Genomic DNA, 12154 nt, shown 5'->3' on the forward strand with positions numbered 1-12154 from the left:
ATTACTGTATACAGCGCTGGGGGGTTATATTACTGTATACAGCGCTGGGGGGTTATATTACTGTATACAGGGCTGGGGGTTATATTACTGTATACAGGGCTGGGGGTTATATTACTGTATACAGCGCTGGGGGTTATATTACTGTATACAGCGCTGGGGGTTATATTACTGTATACAGTGCTGGGGGTTATATTACTGTATACAGCGCTGGGGGGTTATATTACTGTATATAGCACTGGGGGGTTATTACTGTATACAGTGTGGGGAGTTATCATTGTATACAGCACCGGGGGTTATTACTGTATATAGCGCGGGGGGTTATTACTGTATACAGTGTGGGGAGTTAGCATTGTATACAGCGCTGGAGGTTATTACTGTATACAGCGCGGGGGGTTATTACCGTATACAGCTTTGATGATTGCAGGTGCTGAATGTGAAAGTCGCTCACACAGTAACCACAGAGGAAAGAAGAAGGAGGTCGTGGTGAGAAGTTAACAGATGTCCTGGGTCTTTAGACAGAGGTTACTATCTGTCTCATCAGACACAGAACGTTCTGTAACATAAAACAAAGCCACACACTAACCGCCCCCCCCATGACTCTCTTTTCACTCCGCGGGACAGGTAGCTGGATGAACGATGTGGACTCAACAACTGCCGTCATTCAGGAAGAGAATGATATAAAAAGTATCACCAAAAAAGCCTCCCCTCGTCAGCCAGTCTCTTCCTAACAATTACCGCTGACCAACAGACTGGGAAGCTGACATCAGAACCGAAGATTCCAGGGTGATATCCAAAGATGACCCGGCACCTTCTTCTATCATTATTTGACCACTAAAAAAGTATCACTAGCTACATTGGACCACTTCTCCATACCTAACCCTAATAGTGTCCAGGAAGGGGTTAACCAGGCTTCGTTCCACGTATAGCTGGGGCTTCCGGCTTTAATTTGTGTCACCGTCAGCCAAGACTCAGTGTCACGATGTGCTTTAGACGGAGCGGTGTGTTCTGGCTTCTTATTCCCGTCTGTAAGTATCTGGAAGAAAGACCAGGTGACATATATATACCGTATATATTAAATATATATATATTCTATATATATATATATATATATATATGTTCCATACTGCCTAGCAGCACCTATGGGAAATGGAGATTAAAACATATTTATAGTTAAATCAGCGCATTTTAAAATGCCTTCCGTAACTCCTGTCTCTGTAGACCAATGCGTGACGGAATCCGTTGGCGATATATAAATAAAATATAATATAATAATATTAATTATTAATTATTTGGTAATAGCCCCCAAAATCCGCCCTGCTAGCCGATCCGGCTGTTTTTATGGTTTTAGGTCTGGCTCAGACACTCACCGTTCTCCAGAAACCCAGAATGCTCGTGAGACATTTAAATACCCCAGTCCAGATGAGCTGCACTCAAACTACAGACCACGACTGGATGTACTGGTACCAACAAAAGGACGGCGGGCAGCTAAAGCTTATTGCCTACCAGATAAAGGGTAACGACGCTTTCTACGAGCCGGGGTACAGCGCAAATCATTTCACCATGGAGAGAACCGAGGACGGGAAGACCACCAGCTTGGACGTAAAGTCGGTAACAGCTGAGGATGAAGCCGTATACTTCTGTGCTTCGAGTGATGCACATTGTTACAAAGTAGCCTACAGCCTTTCCAATAACCTCACAAGAGAGCACTGACATACAGGTGCTGCCCGGCAACAGAGAATCCTCTTTACCGGTTCTCCAGCGATGCCCTGAGGATCATAACAAGAATATGATGGCGCTATATAAAACAATAAATAATAACAACCTGTTTAACCCCTTAAGAACAATGGGCAGTCCCTAAACATGTAACGGCTTTGTCATTAAGGGGTTGAAGACATATTTAAGATGCTGTTCCACCGACACGGCTACATTTCACTAAACTAAATCCAGCATTAGAACGCCATTCTTATTATTGTTAAATCCCCAAACCTTTTTTGGATCGTTTTTTGATGGGAACACCTAATTGTCACGTGAGATAAAAGCAGGCAGTGATAGGTTGCTGGGATCAGGACTGAAAGGCTTCTTAAAAGTTTCTGTGTTGTTTCTCGGAGGAATAACATGACAGATCTGTTGAGTATAAACTTAAAAGGAGAATAAATCTTTGTGCCTCGGTATCAAAAAAAAAATAAGTGAGATTTTAAAGGAAATCGAACGTATAATGGCGGCACCTGTAATCTCTCTCCCCGTCGCTCGGTCTCCTCTTTCAGGCATGTTCTCTCTGCCCTCCTCACCCTGTATCTCCCTTTTACTTTCTGTCTCTCCCCCTCCTCCTCTGAATGTAAAAACAGATCTCACTCTTACCACTAGGCGGCAGAGTTGCGTTCTAGAATCTGGAGTCTCTAGAACAGGGCTGTCCGACCTGCGGCCCTCCAGCTGCTGCAGGACTACATCTCCCATACTCCTCAGCCATCTCCTTAGCTGAATTATGGGAGATGTAGTCCTGCAGCAGCTGGGGGGGGGCCGCAGTTTGGACGCCCCTGTTCTAGAAGAAGGGAAGTCGTCTCTAGAACTCTCCTGGGGCTTTCTCCAACACATAAAATTCAACAGATATTTCTTCCACCATGAAGAATTGACTAAACCCTATATACCTATACTTAATTAGGCCATGTGATGACTCTAAGACTGTTCTAAAAATTCTATTAAAACTCATGTATGTAGGTAGTGTGTATCGTGCATTGTAAACCCAATACCAGTTTAACCCACCAAATAACGACACGGAGACCGAAATTGGATAAAGCAGGCCACAGCACCATTTTATTATAAAACCATAAAACACTGTGTTGGCCCAAAACACCATAAACCAATAAGAATAATATACAATAACCGATAAATAATAAATACAAATATACAAATATACATAACACATTACCATAACATATTCAAAACATAACCAACACAGGAACCGAATTAACCCCGTCCTTGCCGGCCTCTCACACTGCACAATCCAGACCACAGGTACTCGCCTCCCCCCTCGTCCAAACAAAGATGACACCTACCTTTCGCTGTCCCACCACCAATGCTAACCACCAGCCGTCCAACAAGCTCGGTGGGCACGTCCAGTAAAACACCAGAGGTCAGGGGAGGACTGAGCCTTCCATTACACCAGCATCCAAACTCCATCACTTACCAAAACCAGACCGGCAAGGACACGCAAACCGCCAGCTGTGACAAAAGAAAGAAAGTTAGTACACAAGAAATAGGGAGGGAGGGTGGGAAGCAGGTAAGTCTGTAGGCCGTGTATGTAAAAAAGGACAGTGACCGGGGTCACCCAGAGGGCACCTTATATCACCTAGGGTCTCCCACCCCTCAATTAACATACCCCAATCAAAACACGGACATGCCCTGAGCATGCACTAACCCACACACATACATGCTCCCTGTCCATTTAGCTACGCTGATTCCCAGGGGCCTTGTTCACAAAAGAAGGCAGACATTCCTTTGGAGCAGTGGAAGGAGTTCCATGGATGGCCGCCATGTTTACAGCCAGGAACCATTCATTCTTTCCAATGAGATAAGACAATCAAAGCTAACGTGTTTCCCGTTCTGTAGAACATGCTGAATGATCACATGTTGATGACCTTATTTTTTTGGGAATGTGACTGATATTATTTTAACTTCATTTTATTTTGTCTTCATTGGTATAATTTTAAATACATTTTTTTAATTTTGTTTTCCCTTTTTTGTAAAAAAATGTAAAAAAGGGAAAAAAAAAAAATCTTTAAATTTACATCATACGCTCTCAAATGTTTGTGTAATAGGAAAAATTACACCCAAAAATGAAACTAATCCTTCCAGATTAGGTCCAGCAGGAAAATACTAACTCGGAAACTTTTTTAAGTACAGTAAACCTGTTCTGTGCTCGATTATTTTTTTTTTTTTTGAGGGGGTGACTTATGGTATCAGATCGTCATGCAAAAAGAAAACTCTCGGAATTTAAAGCTTCCAGCATCCCTATAAATAAAAGGAAGTTTCGCTGGGAAACAATAATCTGGAAACTATTTTAAGTGCAGTAAATCTGTACGGTGCTCAATGAATCCCTTTTTGGGGTGACAACATTAATGGGTAGAACATATTAATACATGCGTGTGGATTTGTATCTTCTGCTTTGTAAACACCTGAGTTAGCAGTCAAAACATGAAAATCTAGATCAAAAGACAATATAGGTGCGGATGGGGGGTGTGTGGATGGGGGGGGTGCGGATGGGGGGGTGCAAAGGATGTGGGACGTTTAATACTAAAATGTCAATCTATGATGTGAGGCTTGTGGTTTCTCGCAGCTGGGAGTTGGGTTACCACCTCTGCCTTAATACGAGCCTTGCTCTAAAAAAAACCACCTGCTCGCTTCCTCCGTACCTGCAAAACAATGAGTATTTATCTCCGCGAGCTAATCTGCATCCGGCTGTTTGCAACCGATATACCAACAGCGGGGCGGAAAAAACACAACTAGAACAACAGAATAAACCTCACTGTACTTCATCTAAAATATGTCACCAAAAATATGGCATTTTAATCATATTTGAAGACTCGATACCAACATTAAAATGTTCTTCTTAGTCCATCGCTTCTAGTTTTGGCAGACCCTTTGAACGGACGGACTGTCCGAAGCCCTGCGGAAATTGCTGGTGCTGTATGAATAATAATAATAATCATAATAAGGAAGGGGAAATTATATTCACACAAGTCTTGGCTAGGGTGACCACGTCGGCCATGTTTTCCATAACGCTGCCCTGCAGTATGTGGGATGTATAGACTTATGGAATGGAACCAATTAGTCAGTTATAGATCCTCCATACTGCAGGGCAGCACTTTATCTGGGCTGCTCAGCAATATGTAAACATTTTACGTCTCCTGGAAAACATGGCCGATGTGTTCATCCCAGTCTTGCTCATGATCCCAATAAAACTTGGCTGCCCGAATTTTACTGAAGTACAGGAGCCCCAGCAGAGGCTGACGGCCGACGGCCCTTCCCCGAGCCTGCTCCACGGACGCGACGGAGACCACGGAGGTAGAAGAACTGACACGGAGGATCTGGATGACACGGACTCTAAGACGGTTCTCAAAATTCTATAAAAACTCACAAAAACCAGTGGAAGGAGGTCCATGGATGGCCGCCATGTTTACAGCCAGGCTCAATACCATTTGTGTATGAATACCAATATCTTATGCAAACTCCCAGAAATCCAGCCGGTAATAACGTTTATTCTTTACGGTGATATATTATTTTTTGGATTGGGGGTATACTGTTATCTTAGCGGTTTTTGCTTGTCTAGGATGAAATAATATTAAGCTTGCAAGCCGGGCTCTCTCCTCCTAATGTGTCGGTTTGTCTTAGTCCGTCAATCCTCATCTCGTCAGACCCCTTGAATATATGTATTGTATTAAGCGCTATATAAATAAAATAATAATAATAATAATAATAAATATGTATCTTGCAAACTCATTTTGTATTATTGTGGAAAAACCTTGAATAAAGTATTATGGTAATAAAATTAAATTGGGAAGTACTCCTTATGTGTGTAAAGAAATACTTAAATCTAATATTAAATCATGTTGATATGTGTATATTTTGCGTGTGTGTATACAGTATATATGTGTATTCATCACCATTTAAAATGTTGCCATGGAAAACAAAGATATTTCTGTCAGTAACATAATTGCAAAAGGTTTTGTAACCATCAATTCGCCTTTTAAACTTAAACTTGGATCAGCAAACACAACGTGCCATTGGAACCCAGGAGTGATGGGAGTGATAAAGGGCCATTGGAACCCAGGAGTGATGGGAGTGATAAAGGGCCATTGGAACCCAGGAGTGATGGGAGTGATAAAGGGGCGTTGGAACCCAAGAGTGATGGGAGTGATAAAGGGCCATTGGAGCACAGGAGTGATGGGAGTGATAAAGGGCCATTGGAACACAGGAGTGATGGGAGTGATAAAGGGCCATTGGAACCCAGGAGTGATGGGAGTGATAAAGGGGTGTTGGAACCCAAGAGTGATGGGAGTGATAAAGGGCCATTGGAGCACAGGAGTGATGGGAGTGATAAAGGGCCATTGGAACACAGGAGTGATGGGAGTGATAAAGGGCCATTGGAACACAGTAGTGATGGGAGTGATAAAGGGCCATTGGAACCCAGGAGTGATGGGAGTGATAAAGGGCCATTGGAACCCAGGAGTGATGGGAGTGATAAAGGGCCATTGGAACACAGGAGTGATGGGAGTGATAAAGGGCCATTGGAACACAGGAGTGATGGGAGTGATAAAAGGCCTCTGTGCGCCTATGAAGAGATTCCATTAAAAATCAGCGGTTTCCAGCTACAATAGTCATTTACAACATTAACCCCGTGTGCGCTGGATTTCTGATCCATTTCATGTTATTTTAATGGACAGAATCTGCTTTTCTTTTAAAAACAAGGAAATTTCTGAGTGACCCCAAACTTTTGAACAGTAATGTATATACTGTATATATATATATATATATATAATGCTGCTATAAACCTATAGCCCTGGAGTGATGATGAGTGCGATCTGCGTGCAGGGGGTGGGGGGCTCTCTGCCGAGATGTTTTGCTGCGTGGGTTCTGGGGGTACGGAGGCCGAGCCGTTTAATTTCCGAGTCAGTTGGTCGCTGCAGAAATGAGGTCACAGCGTTTAAAATAAACAAGTCTGCTGACTTCCTGTAAAGCCTATGTACGGTTTCCGTGACACCTACGCCTTCCTGACGGGTCGCCCACAGAACGTTACTCACGGCATCCGCCGCCGGCAGACAACTCCGAGTCATTTCATTAACAAGCAGCACACATCTGTGTTCAAGAATGGGTGAATACATCTGTGATACAGAAAACCGGGCCAAAAACTAGTATTTTACCCCGAATAACAGAATTTAAAATTAGAGTACTAGAGGCTTAGATTTAATGAAGATGGTTCTTCCCTGAGAGTGTGGTGGATAATAGCAACAGCCTTCCAGCAGAAATGGTAGGGCATCATATAAGCAATGGTATATGGTGACCCTCGCTATACTGTCAGGTCTCTGGGTGTTACCCAGAGTGGAAAAATAGGTTAATTGGACCAAATTATTATTATTATTATTTTATTATTATTCCGGAGTGTTCTACATCTTAAATATAGAATATATAACAAATATGCCTTTACATATACAGGTACAGGATTTGAGGACCCTGTCTGTGTTCATACAGAGTTCCTGGCAACAATGGTTTCTGAGCCCCCTGAGCTTACAATCTAAAAGTTACTCTTTATCTGCTAAAAATATATTTTTTTATCCTTTCAATAGAACGGTAAATCTAAAATATATTTTATCCTGCTTTGGAATATGTAAAAAAAAACTCTAACAGAACTGTTTTCTCCTGCTGTAAAGACTCAAACCTTAATCAGACCGTATGTCTATCCCATGCATGTTTAATACCCTCGCTGTATTACCCTCTACCACTTCTGCTGGGAGGCTGTTCCACTTATCTACCACCCTTTAATTTCCAAAGATGGCAAAGTTCAGTTTGATGTTTGCTGTGTTTACGCTTTATAAAGATCCCAATGAACTCATTGAACGCCGTGAATTAAAACTGTACGACACATTTATGGTTTGTTTTTTTTCAATGTAATTTTATTGGCTTGTAAGTAACCAATCGACATGGAGAATCGAAGCGAATGCGGTAATAAATATTAAAAAGTCGCTCTTCTGTCCTTGACGTGCGGCTTTTCTCGCAGTATTATGTCTTGAAGCTTACTGACTTTTACGTCATTCACGGGGGTCACGGCGCCTGTACAGCTCGCCCGAAAGTAGAGTTTGGCGTATGCAGGAGCCGAGAGGTTTGCTTGCGTCAGGTCGATGTCCTGTGATGGGTTCAGTAAGCAGATCTGATCACCTGAGAAAGACAAGAAACAAAATCAGGAGGTGAACAGAAGGACAGAAATGTCGAGAAACGTTTAGATAATCTAAAACTAGAGGGTCAGAGTTTAATTCGGATTAAACGAATGCAAGGAAGAGTGGTAGGTAAATGGAATAGCCTCCCAGCAGAAGTGGTAGAGGGCAACTCATTCTACCTTTGAAAAAGGAGATCAACAAGACAGTTTCTGCTTCAAAATGTCCTTTATTTTTTTTTTTAAGATAGACAACATAAGTAAAAATTACTTTATTGCCTGATTTTACATTTCTTTAGAAAAATAGTGATTTTTTTTCCCCAAATTTTTTTTTCATTGGAATTCAGTCCATTTTTCTTTTCAGTTTTCTTTTTTTAATTACGACGCTTCTGCTTCTCTCACCTTCTTCCTTAACATCACGGCAGCGACTATGAATCCGTAGAGCGCGCTCTTACACAGGATCAGGGTGTAGGAGTATTTGCCGTTATTTGCAAACCTTCTGTATTTGTCTGGAAAAAAAAAAACCCAAAACAAATATATGAGAAACCCAATTTTTCACAAAATAAATGATCTCAGCTTAAAGGGATAATAAATTTATTTCACTGACTGGCAAAAAAAATTGCAATAAAAAAAATATATATATTTAAATATCTTTGCGTTAATATTACAGAATTCCGTCTTTTGTGTTAAAGGCCATTGAGGATTTTTGAGATAAAACAAAGTTTTTTATGTGTGAAGAACTCTTGCTACCTCGGAGGTGATTGGTGCAATGAAGAATTACTTGGAAGGGAACTAACATTCCCTCATGAAAAGCTTGCCGTGCCCCTTGGTGCCTAAAGTTGTGCCCCCCCCTCCGCTATTATCACACTTACCATTAAAGTCGTTACAACCTGTTGTGGAGAAAGAGAGACATTGTTAGATTTTTTGTACATGTGGTTATTGACATCTTACCCCCCCCAAAAAAAATATCCCCACCATGAGAGAGAGAGAATTATTTGACTTGGCTTTGATATTTGGTTAGTGGTGTCTTTACCCAGTGCCCCCCAAACCTTCCGGAATATTACCTCCCACCCTTACCCAGTTCCCCCCCCAAACCTTCCTGAATATTACCTCCCACCCTTACCCAGTGCCCCCCAAACCTTCCGGAATATTACCTCCCACCCTTACCCAGTGCCCCCCAAACCTTCCGGAATATTACCTCCCACCCTTACCCAGTGCCCCCCCAAACCGTTCTGAATATTACCTCCCACCCTTACCCAGTGCCCCCCAAACCTTCCGGAATATTACCTCCCACCCTTACCCAGTGCCCCCCAAACCTTCCTGAATATTACCTCCCACCCTTACCCAGTGCCCCCCAAACCTTCCTGAATATTACCTCTCACCCTTACCCAGTGCCCCCCAAACCTTCCTGAATATTACCTCCCACCCTTACCCAGTGCCCCCCCAAACCGTCCTGAATATTACCTCCCACCCTTACCCAGTGCCCCCCAAACCTTCCGGAATATTACCTCCCACCCTTACCCAGTGCCCCCAAACCTTCCGGAATATTACCTCCCACCCTTACCCAGTGCCCCCCAAACCTTCCGGAATATTACCTCCCACCCTTACCCAGTGCCCCCCAAACCTTCCGGAATATTACCTCCCACCCTTACCCAGTGCCCCCCAAACCTTCCGGAATATTACCTCCCACCCTTACCCAGTGCCCCTCCAAACCGTCCTGAATATTACCTCCCACCCTTACCCAGTGCCCCCAAACCTTCCGGAATATTACCTCCCACCCTTACCCAGTGCCCCCCAAACCTTCCGGAATATTACCTCCCACCCTTACCCAGTGCCCCCCAAACCTTCCGGAATATTACCTCCCACCCTTACCCAGTGCCCCCCAAACCTTCCTGAATATGACCTCCCACCCTTACCCAGTGCCCCTCCAAACCGTCCTGAATATTACCTCCCACCCTTACCCAGTGCCCCCCAAACCGTCCTGAATATTACCTCCCACCCTTACCCAGTGCCCCCCAAACCTTCCGGAATATTACCTCCCACCCTTACCCAGTGCCCCCCAAACCTTCCTGAATATTACCTCCCACCCTTACCCAGTGCCCCCCAAACCTTCCGGAATATTACCTCCCACCCTTACCCAGTGCCCCCCCAAACCGTCCTGAATATTACCTCCCACCCTTACCCAGTGCCCCCCCAAACCGTCCTGAATATTACCTCCCACCCTTACCCAGTGCCCCCCAAACCTTCCGGAATATTACCTCCCACCCTTACCCGTTCTCCCCCGTATCTCCTTGGATATCACTTTATTCTCCTCGTCCTGGAAGCCGGATTCGCAGCGGAAGGTGTTCTCGGGGTTGTAATATTCCTCCTTGGTCAGGCTGAGCCGCCGACTGACTGAAAAGGTATCCGATACAGCAATGGGCTTGGCTTGGTCAATAAACTCCCTCTCCTTCCCGTTCACCTTCCATCGGATGTACGCCTGTTCTGGGTAGAAATTACTAGCAACGCAGACCAGCGAGACGCGGTTGTGTTCTAAGAGTTCCTGCGGATTTGGGAGGTAGATCGTCACGTTGGGATTCCTTTTTTCACGACCTTTTTCTGAAAAGAAGCAGCAACATTTCTAACCAACCATCTAATATGACACACGACGTACTCCCTGCAATCAATTACCCCTAATTACTGCTACAAGAGAGCTAATACCCCCTCTCAATTACCCAGATAACCCCCACTATTCTGTATGGTCACCAGGAACTTTCTATAACGGGGTCCTCAACTATCTCTATGTGTAAATGTATCTTTATTATATATTTACTATATTATTGTATATTTTATATACATGTTAGCGCGTAATAAATAAATAAATAAATAATAATAATAATAACAATACGAATAATCTTGATTTCACTCATTGATAAATAGCTGTATGACAAGGTATAATATTATTAAATAAGTAATAAGAAGAATTATCTATGGAATAGAAATAATTCATAGAATAGTAATAATAATTAAGCATTATTATATAATATATATATATATATTATATATAATATAATAATATATGTTATATATATATATACTATAATAATATGTATATTACATATATAATATAATAATATATATGTTATATACAGAAATACAAATAATTAATAATCAAGTATTATATGTTACTTGTTACTAATACAATATATTTGTGATTGTACAGCAGTGCAGAACGTTTTAGAGCTTAATAAATAATAATAATTATTATTATTATTATTTCACTAACTGATAAATGACATATGAGAGTTCGATATATTGCACATTTTATACACCTGTGCTGGTAATTATGGGTTGTATCTTTTTTTCTGGAAAGAAAATGATCTTTTTGTATATTATCATATATTAAAAAAATCTTTAAAAAAAAACTTTAAACATTTTTTATTTTAAAATAATATTAATTGAGAAATTCACACTTATATTTCTGGTGTTTTCTGTAAAAAAAAATCTAGTTTTTTATTACAAAAGAACCCTACTTCCTGATTGACTTGCAACATTTTTATTGCTACTATTTAAATTAAAGAGGTTACCGTGGCAATACCGGGGTTTTATTGTGCAATAAGTTTTTTTGGTAATTTTACATGGAATATGATAGTTTATGCATTGACAATTTAATAGAAAATAGGACAGATTTTTTTTTAAGAAACTTTCTTTTTTGTTTTGTTTGGAAATGTTTAAAAAAATCTTTTGTTTTCCTTCTAGAAATTCGGGTTTATATTTTTTATGCAAAATATTTACTGGAAAGACTTTTACAAACTGGATACAATGTGTGTCAGTTTATACAATTGGGAGATTTATGACTTGTAATAACCATGTAAACAAATTCTGGTTTAATCATTTCTAGAATAAATTGTTTAATTCATAAAAATAATGTATAATTAAGAAAGATTAATTAAGAAAGGTAGAACATCAGAGAAATAAACAGAAGGTTTATCTGGAGCCGTCCACGTCAGCCGCCTCTGTTACGTTTTTATTTTCTGTACAACCCATTGCACAGCGCTACAGTATCTGTTGGTGCTATCAAAATAAAACATATTTGTAATGATACTTGGTAACGCAAATGCGTTATATTGAATATATCACCATGTGCCCCCTTTGGGGTATTACTGTGTATCAAAGAACCCTACTTACAAAACTCTGTATGACAAAGTATAATATTATAATAAATTATAAGTAATAATAATAAGAATTATA

The sequence above is a fragment of the Sceloporus occidentalis genome, unplaced genomic scaffold (assembly GCF_023333645.1).
Source record: "Sceloporus occidentalis isolate IW3139 unplaced genomic scaffold, rSceOcc1.0.p SCAF_50, whole genome shotgun sequence".
In the NCBI taxonomy this organism is placed as follows: Eukaryota; Metazoa; Chordata; class Lepidosauria; order Squamata; family Phrynosomatidae; genus Sceloporus; species Sceloporus occidentalis.